The sequence below is a fragment of the Pseudophryne corroboree genome, chromosome 3 (genome assembly GCF_028390025.1).
Source record: "Pseudophryne corroboree isolate aPseCor3 chromosome 3, aPseCor3.hap2, whole genome shotgun sequence".
Classification (NCBI taxonomy): Eukaryota; Metazoa; Chordata; class Amphibia; order Anura; family Myobatrachidae; genus Pseudophryne; species Pseudophryne corroboree.
The window spans coordinates 188,631,507-188,649,299 of record NC_086446.1 but is presented as its reverse complement, the minus strand read 5'-3'; the positions used below and the strand labels follow the sequence as shown (position 1 = coordinate 188,649,299).

The window sequence follows — 17,793 nt, the reverse complement described above, 5'->3', positions numbered from 1 at the left end:
GTCTGGAGACTGGCTAGGCCACTCCAGGACCTTGAAATGCTTCTTATGGAGGCACTCCTTAGTTGCCCGGGCGGTGTGTTTGGGGTCATTGTCATGCTGGAAGACCCAGCCATGTTCCGTCTTCAATGCTCTTACAGAGGGAAGGAGGATTTTGCCCAAAATCTCACGATACATGGCCCCATTCATCCTCTCCTTAATACGGTTCAGTCGTCCTGTCCCCTTTGCAGAAAAGTAGCCCCAAAGCATGATGTTTCCACCCCCATGCTTCACAGTGGGTATGGTGTTCTTGGGATGCCATTCATCATTCTTCTCCCTCCAAATACGGTGAGTGGAGTTTATACCAAAAAGTTAGAATTTGCTCTCATCTGACCACATTACATTCTCCCAATCATCCTCTGGATCATCCAGATGGACACTGGCAAACTTTAGACGGGCCAGGACATGTGCTGGCTTAAGCAGGGGGGACCTTTCGGGCGCTGCAGGATTTCAATCCATGACAACGTAGTGTGCTACTAATGGTAACCTTTGTGACTGTGCTCCCAGCTCTCTTGAGGTCATTGACCAGGTCCCCCCGTGTAGATCTTGCATGGAGCCCCAGGTCGATGGAGAGATTGTCAGTGATCTTGTATTTCTTCCATTTTTTAATAATTGCGCCAACAGTTGATCTCTTCTCACCAAGCTGCTTGCCTATTGTCGAGTAGCTCATCCCAGCCTTGTGTAGCTCTACAGTTTTGTCCCTGGTGTCCTTAGACAGCTCTCTGGTCTTGGCCATGGTAGAGAGGTAGCAGTCTGACTGTTTGAGGGTGTGGACAGGTGTCTTTTATACAGATAACCAGTTCAAACAGGTGCTATTAATACAGGTAACAAGTGGAGGATAGAAGAGCTTCTTAAAGAAGTAGTAACAGGTCTGTGAGAGCCAGAAATCTTGCTGCTTGATAAGTGTCCAAATATTTATTTTCCACAAAGATATACAAGTAAATTGTTTAAAAATCATACAATGTGATTTCCTGTTTTTTTCTTCTGATTCTGTCTCTCACAGTGCAAGTGTACCTATGATGGAAATTACAGACCTCTCTCATCTTTTTAAGTGGGTCAACTTACACAATCGGTGGCTGTCCAAATACTTTTTTGCGTGTGTGGTGTGTGTATGTGTGTGTGTGTATGTATGTATGTATATTTATTGATCAGTCAATTAAAAATACACTAATATTGTGTAGGTCTCCCTCGGGCCACTAAAACAGCTCTGACCCATCAAGGCAGCCCACAGATACTACACCAGGTTCAAATTTGGAGCATTTGGAGGTAAAGTCAGTAGCTTGTACTCTGTCCTCAAACCATTCCTGAACAATTTTTGCTGTGTGGCAGGACACACATTATCCTGCTGAAAGAGGCCACTGTCATCAGGTAAGAAGTGGTGTACTTGGTCAGCAACAATATTTATGTAGGTGTTAAGTGTCAAAGTAGCATCCACACGAATTCAAGGACCCAAAGTTTCCCAGCAGAACATTGCCCAGAACATCACACGGTCGCCGCAGCTTGCCTTCTTCCCATAGTGCATCCTGGTGCCAACATCTTCCCCAGGTAAACATCGCACATGCACCCAGCTGCTCGTTCACAGGATATAAAAGAAAACGTGATTTATCAGACCAGGCCATCTTCTTCCAATGGCCATTGTATCAACTTTAGGCAGTGAACGGGGTCAGCATGGGATATGCACCAAGCTGTGATGCACTGTGTGTTCTGACACCTGTATATCTCAGCCAGCATTAACTTTTTCAGCAATCTGGGCTGGATAGCTATTCAGTGGACTCAGATCAGCCGGGCCAGCCTTCGCTCCTCATACGCACCAGTGAGCCTCTGGGCATTCACTGGTTGTCCTTCCTTGGAACTCTTTTCATAGGTATGTACTACTAACCACTGAATACTGCCGTTTTGGATGTGCTCTGACCCAGTTGTCTAGTGATCACAATTTGGCCCTTGTCACAGTCCACTGTCCCTCAAATCTTTACACTTGCCTATATACCCTGCTTCCAACACGTCAACTTCAAGAACTTACTGTTTACTAGCTACCTAGTATATCCTACTCCTTGACAGGTGCCATTGTAAAAAGACGATCAATGTTATTCACCTCACCAGTCAGTGGTTTTAATGTTATGGCTGATCAGTGTGTGTGTAAACACACACACACACATATATCCCCACACATGCACATAATATTTATTGTGAGCAAACCAGTAACCTCATTACGTATGCAGTAGGACATAAAAAGTAAACACCAGTCATACAAGTCATGTGTAAACATGAAACAATGTTGTTTTGGATCTAACTATGCATTTAATCCAAATATCCCTCGGTTTTTAAAGGTTTCTAGCGAAGCGGCAGGTAATCTTACATTTCTGTTACTGAGGTTCTGTATCACTCAGCTCTCCAGTAGCAGATAAGACTTCACACATAGGGGTATATGCAATTAGCGGCGAATCGCGGCAATTTTTCGGCCGTTTTTTAATTCGACCATCTAATTTCAGCAAGTGGGTGCCGAAATTGACCATATTCAATAAAAAACGGATTCGACAGTCCCGCTGACGAAAAACGGCCGATTTGACGGATTTTGTTCCGATTTTTAAAAAACGGGAAAAAAACCCGAAAAAAAATTGCGTGGGGTCCCCCCTCCAAAGCATAACCAGCCTCGGGCTCTTCGAGCTGGTCCTGGTTCTAAAAATCCGGGGGAATAATGGACAGGGGATCCCCCGTATTTTTAAAACCAGCACCGGGCTCTGCGCCTGGTGCTGGTGCAAAAAATACGGGGGACAAAAAGAGTAGGGGTCCCCCGTATTTTGTACACCAGCATCGGGCTCCACTAGCTGGACAGATAATGCCACAGCCGGGGGTCACTTTTATACAGCATCCGTAAATATCCAACTAGTCACCCCTGGCCGGGGTACCCTGGGGGAGTGGGGACCCCTTCAATCAAGGGGTCCCCCCCCAGCCACCCAAGGGCCAGGGGTGAAGCCCGAGGCTGTCCCCCCCATCCAAGGGCTGCGGATGGGGGGCTGATAGCCTTGAGAAAATGACAATATTGTTTTTTCCTGTAGTACTACAAGTCCCAGCAAGCCTCCCCCGCAAGCTGGTCCTTGGAGAACCACAAGTACCAGCATGCGGGAGAAAAACGGGCCCGCTGGTACCTGTAGTACTACTGGGAAAAAAAAATATCCAAATAAAAACAGGAGACACACACCTTGAGAGTAAAACTTTATTTCACACCTGCCGACACACACATACTTACCTATGTTGACCCGCCGACTGCCACGTCTCCTGATCTGACGATCCGGGGTACCTGTGAATAAAATTATACTCACCTCAATCCAGTGTCCAGATATAAATCCTCGTACTTGGCAAAAAAATAAACGAACACCCGGACCAGCGGACTAAAAGGGGTCCCATGTTTAGATTCGGTTTTACTCAAAACCGAATCTTATTGGCTATCCAAAACACGTGACATCAGTGAGTCAATAAGATTCGGTTTTGAGAACAGAGTAAAACCGAGTAAAACCGAATCCGCTCATCACTAACATTGTTTACACATGGGACCCCTTTCCCCGAATGCCGGGACCCCACGTGACTCCTGTCACAGAGGTCCCTTCAGCCAATCAGGAAGCGCTACTTCGTTGCACTCACCTGATTGGCTGTATGCGCGTCTGAGCTCAGACAGAGCATCGCACAGCTCCCTCCATTACTTTCAATGGTGGGAACTTTGCCGTCAGCGGTGGGGTTACCCGCGGTCAGCGGCTGACCTCACCACTAACCGCAAAGTTCCCACCATTGAGTATAATGGAGAGGCTTTGCGATGCGCTGTCTGACAGCTCAGACGTGCAGCCAATCAGCAGAGTGCCAGGACGTTGCGCTCGCTGATTGGCTTAAGAGACCTTTCTGTGACAGCAGTCACGGGGGGGGGGGGGTCTCTGCATTCGGGGAAAGGGGTCCCATGTGTAAACATGGGACCCCTTTTAGTCCGGCTTGGTCGGGTGTTCGTTTATTTTTTTTGCCAAGTACGAGGATTTATATCTGGACACTGGATTGAGGTGAGTATAATTTTATTCACAGGTACCCCGGATCGTCGGATCAGGAGACGTGGCAGTCGGCGGGTCAACATAGGTAAGTATGTGTGTGTCGGCAGGTGCGAAATAAAGTTTTACTCTCAAGGTGTGTGTCTCCTGTTTTTAGTTGGGTATTTTTTTTCCAGTAGTACTACAGGTACCAGCGGGCCCGTTTTTCTCCCGTATGCTGGTACTTGTGGTTCTCCAAGTACCAGCTTGCGGGGGAGGCTTGCTGGGACTTGTAGTACTACAGGAAAAAACAATATTCTTGTCATTTTCTCAAGGCTATCAGCCCCCCATCCGCAGTCCTTGGATGGGGGGGGGGGGGGACAACCTCGGGCTTCACCCCTGGCCCTTGGCTGGCTGGGGGGGGGGACCCCTTGATTGAAGGGGTCCCCACTCCCCCAGGGTACCCCGGCCAGGGGTGACTAGTTGGATATTTAATGCCACGGCCGCAGGGCGCTGTATAAAAGTGACCCCCGGCTGTGGCATTATCTGTCCAGCTAGTAGAGCCCGATGCTGGTGTAAAAAATACGGGGGACCCCTACTCTTTTTGTCCCCCGTATTTTTTGCACCAGCACCAGGCGCAGAGCCCGGTGCTGGTTTTAAAAATACGGGGGATCCCCTGTCATTTTTCGCCCCCCGGATTTTTAGAACCAGGACCGGCTCGAAGAGCCCGAGGCTGGTTATGCTTTGGAGGGGGGACCCCACACCATTTTTTTCTGGGATTTTACCATTCCATCTAAAAAAAAAATTTTTTTTAAATATATACTTGTGCCTCCCAAAAAGACAAACCAAGTACCTAATCCCTTCTAATATTAATAGATATGCTATTACCAATAAAAAAAAAAACACCAAAAAAAACATGTTTTAAATTTTTTTTTATTAGATTCCCCCACCAAAGTGTGGCGGATTGAAAATGATGAATTTACTGTCTAAAAGCACTGTTGTCGAATTTCCAAACTTCAATTGAATATACTTTTGTCGAATTGCCGCATTTGTACCATTGCAGAAATGTCGAATTTGACAAATGTCGAATTTCAAAAAGTCGAATTTGGAAAGTCCGTTTTTTTGACGGAAAGTACTGAATTGCATTGTCGAATTTTTTGGGGGGGCGAAAAAGTCCAGTTTTTCGACAATTTCGGGAATTCGACCGCAATTGCATATACCCCATAGTATCTGCCAAAAGACAGGTTAGCACAAGGTCTCAGCTCTCTGCAATTACATGCAGGGTTGGGGGTTGGATTATTAAAACACACACCAATATAAATACTGAACTGTAAATAATCATCCCAGCATTAGTATCCTGAGTTACTATCTATTTCATCTTATACCAACAAATGTAACAGGACAATAACTCCTCGCAAAGGGTATGCTTACATGATTCTTTGCCTTAATTAGATTCTATTTTGAAATTATATTTACACATATAGTATACATTATTATACAACAATTTATTCATTTTGGGACAATCCACCCGTTTTAGAATAGGATTTCCCTGCAAAGAACACACTAAGAAGAGCCCTTACACAGCGGATCACTCAGATATATACTGTAGTACAACCAAATGTTTATCTATTATGTAACTTAGGCACCTTCTAACCATTCTTTACTCGACATTAAACTACTGAAGCACACTATCCTGGTTCAAACCTTTTATAACTTGTAGCTATCAGTATATTAATGGTAATGTACTTTTAAAAAAATAATTGAAATATATATGTTTAATAATAAGAATTTACTTACCGATAATTCTATTTCTCGGAGTCCGTAGTGGATGCTGGGGTTCCTGAAAGGACCATGGGGAATAGCGGCTCCGCAGGAGACAGGGCACAAAAGTAAAGCTTTACGATCAGGTGGTGTGCACTGGCTCCTCCCCCTATGACCCTCCTCCAAGCCTCAGTTAGGTACTGTGCCCGGACGAGCGTACACAATAAGGAAGGATTTATGAATCCCGGGTAAGACTCATACCAGCCACACCAATCACACCGTACAACCTGTGATATAAACCCAGTTAACAGTATGATAACAGAAGAGCCTCTAAAAGATGGCTCCCTACAACAATAACCCGAATTAGTTAACAATAACTATGTACAATTATTGCAGATAATCCGCACTTGGGATGGGCGCCCAGCATCCACTACGGACTCCGAGAAATAGAATTATCGGTAAGTAAATTCTTATTTTCTCTATCGTCCTAGTGGATGCTGGGGTTCCTGAAAGGACCATGGGGATTATACCAAAGCTCCCAAACGGGCGGGAGAGTGCGGATGACTCTGCAGCACCGAATGAGAGAACTCCAGGTCCTCCTTAGCCAGAGTATCAAATTTGTAAAATTTTACAAACGTGTTCTCCCCTGACCACGTAGCTGCTCGGCAAAGTTGTAATGCCGAGACCCCTCGGGCAGCCGCCCAAGATGAGCCCACCTTCCTTGTGGAGTGGGCCTTTACAGATTTAGGCTGTGGCAGGCCTGCCACAGAATGTGCAAGTTGGATTGTGCTACAGATCCAACGAGCAATCGTCTGCTTAGACGCAGGAGCACCCATCTTGTTGGGTGCATACAATATAAACAACGAGTCAGATTTTCTGACTCCAGCTGTCCTTGCAATATATATTTTCAATGCTCTGACAACATCCAGTAACTTGGAGTCCTCCAAGTCACTTGTAGCCGCAGGCACTACAATAGGCTGGTTCAGATGAAATGCTGACACCACCTTAGGGAGAAAATGCGGACGAGTCCGCAGTTCTGCCCTGTCCGAATGGAAAATCAGATATGGGCTTTTGTAAGATAAAGCTGCCAGTTCTGACACTCTCCTGGCCGAAGCCAGGGCTAGTAGCATGGTCACTTTCCATGTGAGATATTTCAAATCCACATTATTTAGTGGTTCAAACCAATGAGATTTGAGAAAGTCCAAAACAACATTGAGATCCCACGGTGCCACTGGGGGCACCACAGGAGGCTGTATATGCAGCACTCCCTTAACAAAAGTCTGGACTTCAGGAACTGAAGCCAATTCTTTCTGGAAGAAAATCGACAGGGCCGAAATTTGAACCTTAATAGATCCCAATTTGAGACCCATAGACAATCCTGATTGCAGGAAATGTAGGAATCGACCCAGTTGAAATTCCTCCGTCGGAGCACTCCGATCCTCGCACCACGCAACATATTTTCGCCAAATGCGGTGATAATGTTGCGCGGTTACTTCCTTCCGTGCTTTAATCAAAGTAGGAATGACTTCTTCCGGCATGCCTTTTTCCTTTAGGATCCGGCGTTCAACCGCCATGCCGTCAAACGCAGCCGCGGTAAGTCTTGAAACAGACAGGGACCCTGCTGAAGCAAGTCCCTTCTCAGAGGTAGAGGCCACGGATCTTCCGTGATCATCTCTTGAAGTTCCGGGTACCAAGTTCTTCTTGGCCAATCCGGAACCACTAGTATCGTTCTTACGCCTCTTTGCCGTATAATTCTCAATACTTTTGGTATGAGAGGCAGAGGAGGAAACACCTATACCGACTGGTACACCCAAGGCGTTACCAGCGCGTCCACAGCTATTGCCTGCGGATCTCTTGACCTGGCGCAATACCTGTCCAGTTTTTTGTTGAGGCGAGACGCCATCATGTCCACCATTGGTCTTTCCCAACGGTTTACCAGCATGTGGAAAACTTCTGGATGAAGTCCCCACTCTCCCGGGTGAAGGTCGTGTCTGCTGAGGAAGTCTGCTTCCCAGTTGTCCACTCCCGGGATGAACACTGCTGACAGTGCTATCACATGATTTTCCGCCCAGCGAAGAATCCTTGCAGCTTCTGCCATTGCACTCCTGCTTCTTGTGCCGCCCTGTCTGTTCACATGGGCGACTGCCGTGATGCTGTCCGACTGGATCAACACCGGCTTTCCCTGAAGCAGAGGTTCTGCCTGGCTTAGAGCATTGTAGATTGCTCTTAGTTCCAGAATGTTTATGTGAAGAGACGTTTCCAGGCTCGTCCACACTCCCTGGAAGTTTCTTCCTTGTGTGACTGCTCCCCAGCCTCTCAGGCTGGCGTCCGTGGTCACCAGGATCCAATCCTGTATGCCGAATCTGCGGCCCTCCAATAGATGAGCACTCTGTAACCACCACAGAAGAGATACCCTTGTCCTTGGAGACAGGGTTATCCGCTGGTGCATCTGAAGATGCGACCCTGACCATTTGTCCAACAGATCCCTCTGGAAAATTCTTGCGTGGAATCTGCCGAATGGAATTGCTTCGTAAGAAGCCACCATTTTTCCCAGGACTCTTGTGCATTGATGTACAGACACCTTTCCTGGTTTTAGGAGGTTCCTGACAAGCTCGGATAACTCCTTGGCTTTTTCCTCCGGGAGAAAAACCTTTTTCTGAACCGTGTCCAGAATCATCCCTAGGAACAACAGACGTGTTGTCGGCATTAACTGGGATTTTGGAATATTCAGAATCCACCCGTGCTGTTTTAGCACTTCTTGAGACCGTGCTAAACCCATCTCTAGCTGTTCTCTGGACCTTGCCCTTATTAGGAGATCGTCCAAGTATGGGATAATTAATACGCCTTTTCTTCGAAGAAGAATCATCATCTCGGCCATTACCTTGGTAAAGACCCGAGGTGCCGTGGACAATCCGAACGGCAGCGTCTGAAACTGATAGTGACAGTTCTGTACGACGAACCTGAGGTACCCCTGGTGTGAGGGGTAAATTGGAACGTGGAGATACGCATCCTTGATGTCCAAGGATACCATAAAGTCCCCTTCTTCCAGGTTCGCTATCACTGCTCTGAGTGACTCCATCTTGAACTTGAACTTCTTTATGTACAGGTTCAAGGACTTCAGATTTAGAATAGGTCTTACCGAGCCATCCGGCTTCGGTACCACAAATAGAGTGGAATAATACCCCTTTCCTTGTTGTAAAAGAGGTACCTTGACTATCACCTGCTGAGAGTACAGCTTTTGAATGGCTTCCAAGACCGTCACCCTGTCGGAGGGGGACGTTGGTAAAGCAGACTTCAGGAAACGGCGAGGTGGATTCGTCTCTAGTTCTAACCTGTACCCATGAGATATTATCTGCAGGATCCAGGGATCTACCTGCGAGTGAGCCCACTGCGCGCTGAAATTCTTGAGACGACCCCCCACCGCCCCCGAGTCCGCTTGAGAAGCCCCAGCGTCATGCTGAGGCTTTTGTAGAAGCGGGGGAGGGCTTCTGTTCCTGGGAAGGAGCTGCCTGTTGCTGTCTCTTCCCCCTTCCTCTGCCTCGTGGCAGATATGAATATCCCTTTGCTCTCTTGTTTTTAAAGGAACGAAAGGGCTGCGGTTGAAAAGTCGGTGTCTTTTTCTGTTGGGGAGTAGCTTGAGGTAAAAAGGTGGATTTCCCGGCTGTAGCCGTGGCCACCAAATCCGATAGACCGACTCCAAATAACTCCTCCCCTTTATACGGCAAAACTTCCATATGTCGTTTTGAGTCCGCATCGCCTGACCACTGTCGCGTCCATAAACTTCTTCTGGCCGAAATGGACATAGCACTTACCCGTGATGCCAGTGTGCAGATATCCCTCTGTGCATCACGCATATAAAGAAATGCATCCTTTATTTGCTCTAAAGACAGTAAAACATTGTCCCTATCCAGGGTATCAATATTTTCAATCGGGGACTCTGACCAAGCTACCCCAGCACTGCACATCCAGGCTGTCGCTATAGCTGGTCGTAGTATAACACCTGTATGTGTGTATATACTTTTTTGGATATTTTCCATCCTCCTATCTGCTGGATCTTTAAGTGCGGCCGTCTCAGGAGAGGGTAACGCCACTTGTTTTGATAAGCGTGTGAGCGCCTTGTCCACCCTAGGAGGTGTTTCCCAGCGCGCCCTAACCTCTGGCGGGAAAGGGTATAAAGCCAATAACTTCTTTGAAATTAGCATTTTTTTTATCGGGGGCAACCCACGCTTCATCACACACCTCATTTAATTCTTCTGATTCAGGAAAAACTATAGGTAGTTTTTTCACACCCCACATAATACCCTGTTTAGTGGTACCTGTAGTATCAGCTATATGTAACGCCTCCTTCATTGCCAAAATCATATAACGTGTGGCCCTACTGGAAAATACGGTTGATTCGTCACCGTCACCACTAGAATCAGTGCCTGCGTCTGGGTCTGTGTCGACCGACTGAGGCAAAGGGCGTTTTACAGCCCCTGACGGTGTTTGAGGCGCCTGGACAGGCACTAATTGATTGTCCGGCCGTCTCATGTCGTCAAACGACTGCTTTAGCGTGTTGACACTATCCCGTAATTCCATAAATAAAGGCATCCATTCTGGTGTCGACCCCCTAGGAGGTGACATCCCCATATTTGGCAATTGCTCCGCCTCCACACCAATATCGTCCTCATACATGTCGACACACACGTACCGACACACAGCAGACACACAGGGAATGCTCTTAACGAAGACAGGACCCCACTAGCCCTTTGGGGAGACAGAGGGAGAGTTTGCCAGCACACACCAAAAGCGCTATATATGACAGGGATAGCCTTATAATAAGTGCTCCCTGTATAGCTGCTTTAATAATATATTTTTGCCACAATTTTGCCCCCCCCTCTCTTTTTTACCCTGTTTCTGTAGTGCAGTGCAGGGGAGAGCCTGGGAGCCGTCCTGACCAGCGGAGCTGTGTAAGGAAAATGGCGCTGTGTGCTGAGGAGATAGGCCCCGCCCCTTTTTCGGCGGGCTCGTCTCCCGCTCTTTAGTGGATTCTGGCAGGGGTTAAATATCTCCATATAGCCCCCGGAGGCTATATGTGAGGTATTTTTAGCCAAATTAGGTTTTCATTTGCCTCCCAGGGCGCCCCCCTCCCAGCGCCCTGCACCCTCAGTGACTGCCGTGTGAAGTGTGCTGAGAGGAAAATGGCGCACAGCTGCAGTGCTGTGCGCTACCTTTAGAAGACTGAGGAGTCTTCTGCCGCCGATTCTGGACCTCTTCTCGTTTCAGCATCTGCAAGGGGGCCGGCGGCGAGGCTCCGGTGACCATCCAGGCTGTACCTGTGATCGTCCCTCTGGAGCTAATGTCCAGTAGCCAAGAAGCCAATCCATCCTGCACGCAGGTGAGTTCACTTCTTCTCCCCTAAGTCCCTCGTTGCAGTGATCCTGTTGCCAGCAGGACTCACTGTAAAATAAAAAACCTAAGCTAAACTTTTCTAAGCAGCTCTTTAGGAGAGCCACCTAGATTGCACCCTTCTCGGCCGGGCACAAAAATCTAACTGAGGCTTGGAGGAGGGTCATAGGGGGAGGAGCCAGTGCACACCACCTGATCGTAAAGCTTTACTTTTGTGCCCTGTCTCCTGCGGAGCCGCTATTCCCCATGGTCCTTTCAGGAACCCCAGCATCCACTAGGACGATAGAGAAAATAATAAAAAAAAAGCAAATAAAGATGAAAGGGGGGGGGGGGGTTAAATTGTTTTGCAGACGGGTGCGAGGCACCCATTACTTATCGCTCGTCATGCCCGAATGCACCAGATTTGGACACGTAAAGCTTCTACAACTGTGCAAATCACTGGGCAGGCAGCCTGACTTTTCATGGATTTCTGCTCACCACCCACCTCAGGAGGGTGCAGAAATCATGGGTGCCCACAGCATTCACGTCTGTAAACATAAACAATTGAATAGCTCCGTCCCATGCCCAAGACTTACGGGCGCGCAAAAATAATTGAATTTCCCCAAAGATGACTGTGGAAATTATGTTCAGCAGTTCCTAGCAGATCACATGCAAGGAACGAACAAAAGCACAATTTACAATTGTATAAAAGGTTACTCCTCTAACATGTTAATGGAGGTCAACTTTCTACAGTGTTTTACTCAAACAACCATTTAACAGTTGCTCATTGCACACTGCCATATTAGGTCTACTGAAAACATGTTCTTTTCAGAAGTCACTGACATTGGTCATAACTATATCTCCTACCATCAGATGAAAGACCTCATCAGGGTTGCTCTTTCTCGCCAACAGATTCATTAGAGATTGTTGACCTAAAAGGTTAGTAAATACTAATTTATCACTTTTATGTAGTGTTCACTATAGCACCTTTCAAAACCTGTGCAGTTCCTCTTTCCTGCCAGGGGTGTTGCTCTCTGCTTTGGTGCTTCTAGCACAGTCTGGTCTGTATCTCAGCACTGCAATACAGGCCAGAGTGTCCTAGAAGCACCACAACAGAGAGTAATACCCTAGGCAGGATAGAGCAACTGCATCGGTTTTGAAAGGAGCAGGGTGCTAGAATACACACTATTCACGTAATAGATTGATGCCTATTGCATCAAGTTTTAGACTTTGTTTTTTTTAGATTAAGTTCCTCTTAACAGAAGCACACAGTATTTTAAACATCTACATTTTTCAAATGTGTACTGGATGCGTATATAATATGCAAACGTCTATATCATGATTAACTTTCAAAAACATTGTGTGATATTTTAGTGCCACAAAAAAGCCTGCTGTTGTGTAGCTTGTGTATGCAAAACCCACCTGTTATTCCAGGTATGGATTAGGGAAAACCTAGAACATGGCTCAGTTCCACCCAAAGCAAACGCTAGCCACCCCTTTTTCCAGTACCCAACTAATACAGCAATTTAGCACTGTACTCCCATTTCATTTCAACTCCATATTGTGGAGCTGCAAAAAGTGGCTATAGTTGCCGGTGGGCGCAGTAGCTAGATTCACTACCTTTTGCTAATGCAAGATTCCATGCAGCTAAAGTGAGGATCCATGCATTGACAAGCATAAAGTCTTGTTGACCACCAGTCTTACTCCCTCTGCCCTTATTAATATTGGCCCATGGTAGGTGCAAGAGATAAATCAGAACAGATTTCCCTTCCCCGTACCCAGGACTCTGAATAACACACAGCTTTAGATACACTGACACAAGTCAGGGCAGTTGCGTGCACACGTTTTGGAGCCACCAGTTCCTACCTACAGCTACCGATTTCACAGTAGACGGAGCGAGTCACATTCCGTTCAATTTAGAATAGGACCGAGATACGCTAAAACAGAAATTTGCATCTACGTGGGCTAGAAATCGTCATTTGCCTCCTTGAGATCCGTCCGACTCAGTATCAGCCATGTGTCTCAATGAGAAACTGAATTCAATCTTCAAACTTTACGAGGGAAGTCACCTGTCATTACAGGGTATGGTTTCAGCACCTTCAATGCTATAGATAGGGGCTAATGTAGAGGTGAACACAACCAATTTTTACAGCAGTATATTACAAGTTTTTGCTCTTTGCATGTTCTGATGCTGAGTGTAGGCAAGCATGGGTGGACAGCACAGATGGTACAATGGTTACCTCACAGCACTGAGGTCTTGGGTTCAAGTCCCACCACAGCCCTGTGAGGAATTTGTATATTCTCCACGTGCTTGCGTGGGTTTCCTCTGAGTACTCTGGTTTCCTACCACCCTCCAAAAATATACTAGTACGGTAACTAGCTCCAAACAAAAATGAACCCTATGCATGTGTGTGTGAACATGTGGTAGGGGAAATAGATTGTAAGCTCCACTGGGGCAAGGACAGATGGGAATGCCAAATGTTCTCTGCAAAGTACTGCAGAATTTGTGTATGATATATAAATAACTGGTAATAAATAAATGGGTGATGCTTAGTTTTGGTTCATGGCTGATGGGGAGTAATGAGGCATGAGGGCTTGCTGACGGAACTGCAAGCTTTGGGGGTTATTCAGAGTTGTTAACAAACCAAAAAGCACACTATTGGGCAAAATCATGTTGCAGGGCAGGTGGGGCAGATCTAACATGTGCAGAGAGATTTCTATTTTGGTGGGTTATATTGTTTCTGTGCAGGGTAAATACTGGCTGCTTTATTTTTACACTGCAATTTAGAGTTCAGTTTGAACACACCCCACCCAATTCTAAATCTCTCTGCACATGTTATGTCTGCCCCCCCTGCAGTGCAACATGGTCTTGACCATTAGTGTGCTTTTTCAGTTTGCCAACAACCCTGAATAAGGCCCTATGTAAAGTTGTGCTTATTCACTTTCATATGGCTCTTTTACACCAGAGACAGAGCTGGTCCAAGTGTGCACTGATAATGATGAAATCCAGTGTACATAGGGGGCGTCCAGTTGGAGACAGGAGGCGAACATCAACATTTAGTGCCATGCACGCCATGTGGGGGCTGTGATGGCCAAATCTGCACAGGACCCTAAAGGAGGGTACTCACAGAGCGATCGCTGCTTAAAATCTAAGCAATCTGACTAGATTGCTTAGATTTTAAGCATGGTTGCTCCGTGTGTACCCCCCACATCGATAGCGATGCGCAGTCCCGCGCATCGCTATCGCTGGTGCTAGATTGGCCTGCCATGCAGGCCAATCTAGCAGGTCGCTCATTTCACCCGCTGGGTGAAATTAGTGCCCCCCCCGTCTTCCCCCGCATGCTCAGCACACATCGCGCTGTGCTGAGCGGCAGGAGAGATGTGTGCTGAGCGATTCGCTCAGCACACATCTCTCCCACATCGGGCCGTGAGTACTGGCCTTTAGACTGTAAGCTTTGTGGCACTTCCCCATTCTTAGAATTTAGGAAATGGTCTGTCTTGAAATTATTATAAGTTATTCCAATACAACAGCAGCTCTGCCATTTAGAGAAAACTAATTAAACTACATACCACTTAAAATTCTAAGTACTTATACTGTCCTAGTTTTCTGAATTAAAAACAAGATGTTCTGTGTATACTTCCCAGATAAGTTAAAAAGAGCCTTTCAAAATTGCCAAATAGTGAAACTTGTTTATTATTTCCTAATGTAATACCACAAAGGGTGGGGAGACATAACTAAATTCAGTCAGCCCTCATTCAGCTCAAAGTCACACGTGCTCTGCTGCAGACCTTGCTACTCAATGTGCCTTTTGTCTGAAGGCTGGTGTTTCAACATCCTAGTCTTGAACACAAGAAGAAGAAAAAAAAAGCAAAGAAAAAAAAGGGGTCAGCACAAGTCTTCTGTCATTCATAAACCTGAATCACTGCTTAGCGAACACCAGTCTCTCCTCCCCTTTTTCTGTAGAAGACCGATGCCACAATAAAACAACAAAACACAAAACAAAACAAAACAAAAAAGTCTAAAAAAACAGGAGATCACTAAAACCTGTCTGCAAATCTCTCTCAAAAAGATAAAAAATAAATAAATAAGATATTAAGGATTTAAGATCAGACTTAAAACTGCTTTTAAGTCTCTGTTTTAAAATAATAGTGTAATATTCACAACAAAAACAAAAGGGATACAACTAGTTCAAAAGGGAACACATAGTAACAACATAATAATAATAATTATTATAATCACACATTAAACAATGGACAGAATTGTTTCAAAAGAAAGCACTTCCACACTGGAATATTACAGCTAGCAGTTTTAATCAAGTTAATCTGTATATTAAAATTGTATTTATGAACACAGAATACAGGTCCAGTAACTGGATAAAACAAAGTTTAATAGGAAGATTTTATTACATTATTTGAATAATTGTTGCACTGTGCCACTAACTATGTTGCATTACAACAGCTAAATACCAATGTAATGCACCATATTTATCATCACCACAGCACAGGCCATTCTGACATTAACATTTGTAATTTAGTTCACAATTTCCCCTAATAAAATCTAAGACAGAATGTGGCTAAATGCAAAATCAGGTACTTAGAAACCACTCTTGTGGCTATAGGCACTATATTTTATTTGCCATTCTGCAATTGTATGACTTTGCAGAGGTATTCAGCTCTCACTGTCCATTTTTAAATGAGACCACTTGCTTAGGTACCATGATTGCTAAAGAAAAAAAAAAACCTATCCTTGGTTAGTCTCCTTCACTGCTCTCATACCATCTCTTTGGAAACCTCTGAAAGAGCATTTGTTCAGGCTGCCAAGTTAAATCCTCCTTTCTCATGTCAAGGCTTTGAAAAAGCAGTCAGAACACCAGCTATACCGAGGTCTGCTGGAGAAAAGCAATTCCTTTGGCACCACAGAACCATTAAGCCGTTTGCAGATTATGAACTGAAGCACAAGAAAATCCACTCTGCCCAACCAGACAGTAATGCAGTCTTATGTAGGTTCTGTACATCATACCTACATCTTTGCACCTCCAGAGAGGATATAGGAGACAAAGATTAGCACGCTAGCAGGGGGAATGCTTTGCTGTTTCTGCAGCACATCAGCTGTGCAAATTTTATGCATTAGCAAAAAATAGACAAAAAACACACACAAAAGTACAAACACTTTGCACCTCGCCAAGCAGTAATAACAACAGAATACATTTCTAAACAAAACGGACCTGGTAGCCCTTAATAAACAGCTGCCAGATCTTTATTTTTTAAAAATATTCTATGACTGCTAGAGGCTTTCAGTAAAATCTATTTATGATATGAAAGGTGTGAATATTATTGTAGTGTTCACTCCCAGAATAAAGAGTAATGCTGTATGTCACCACTGGCATCTCCTTATGTACCAGGAAACAGTTCTTTAATAAAATGTCATAGCATTTAACTACGTAATCCAGCAGCCTAACCCTGTACATACGCTTATACGCAAGATAACATATAGTGGCATCATTAATTCCTAACAAAAACTAAGAAAACGCCAGAACAATGGAAAGGTTGAAGATGGAATGTTAAGCATTGTTAATTGCAGCATTTTTACTGAATGGTTTCCCAGGGCACACAGGGTTAAACAAATTCAGGCACTGACTGCAGACATTAAAAGGGGAGTGTTTGCAATACATAACACCACTAAACATCAGCTGGTTTTGTAAAACAAGTTCCATAGCAAAGGCCTGGGTTTTGCTCCTCATCTGCTGACATTCTTACATTTGTTCACAACTTTTAAGTTTGAATCTGACTTTTTTTTGTAATGTTTTTGCTCCATTGAGGAGGAGGGGAGAGAAAGCACACATTCCTTAAGTGTTTTAAAGGAGCATTTCTTGAGGCTGCTAACTCACACACTGATTGGAATCCCTGCCCCCTTCACAGGACTAAGAAAGCAAGAGTTCCTTTTCAAATCTCTTTTCCTCCTCTTGTGCTACTTTACTGGGACATCAGTATACCCAAAATATTGCAGTGGCTGGAATCATGCATACAGTAGTTTTCAAAATAAACTTCTCTGTACCATAGTTGAGTTCAGTAATCCAGAGAGAAGATATTAACAACAGGGATCTCGGGAAAAAATAAAAATACAAATCTGCCATTTCCAAACTATTTCATCAACTGGGACTCCAGCATTGTAAGTGGTATTAGGTTTCACTAAAAACCCAATTAACACCAAAAAACATGTTGACAGCATATAAAAACCATCATAAAACATGCAATTGAAAAGACAAACACAACACTGGAATCTATGTACATAAATGCAAATGTACACACATAACATGGAATATTATTTATGACATTGCAGGCAGAAACAGAGACGTTTAACCTATTAAGCACCCTTGTTTAAAAACAAAACAACAATAACCAGCTAATTATTCAGTGACCCTACTAATTACATTCTAACATAAGCCTAAAAGGGACTTACATGTATACCAGCAAAAGGGGGTAATTACTAATAGTGCAATATATAATAAACACAAAGTATTGAGTGATTACTTGAAAAGAGAGTATCCCTTGTCCACAGAGCTTGCAATCTTCTTTGCTACTGCTGAGTGCAATCTATTTATACCTCCACATCACAACCACA

At 44.9% G+C, this 17,793-nt stretch overlaps 1 protein-coding gene across 12 annotated transcripts in view; it reads right to left on the bottom strand.

Moving 5' to 3' along the window:
- The window catches only part of ZMIZ1 (zinc finger MIZ-type containing 1), a 455,946-nt gene that overhangs the window by 437,428 nt on the left and 725 nt on the right, over positions 1 to 17,793 (bottom strand). The window contains exon 1 of one of the 12 annotated variants that reach the window (XM_063958714.1): positions 17,703 to 17,723. The exons of the other annotated variants lie outside the window; for them this stretch is intronic. The gene's annotated coding sequence lies outside the window, so the exon portion shown is untranslated. Of the gene's footprint in view, positions 1 to 17,702; positions 17,724 to 17,793 lie in introns of those variants that run through there. 12 annotated transcript variants of the gene reach the window in all.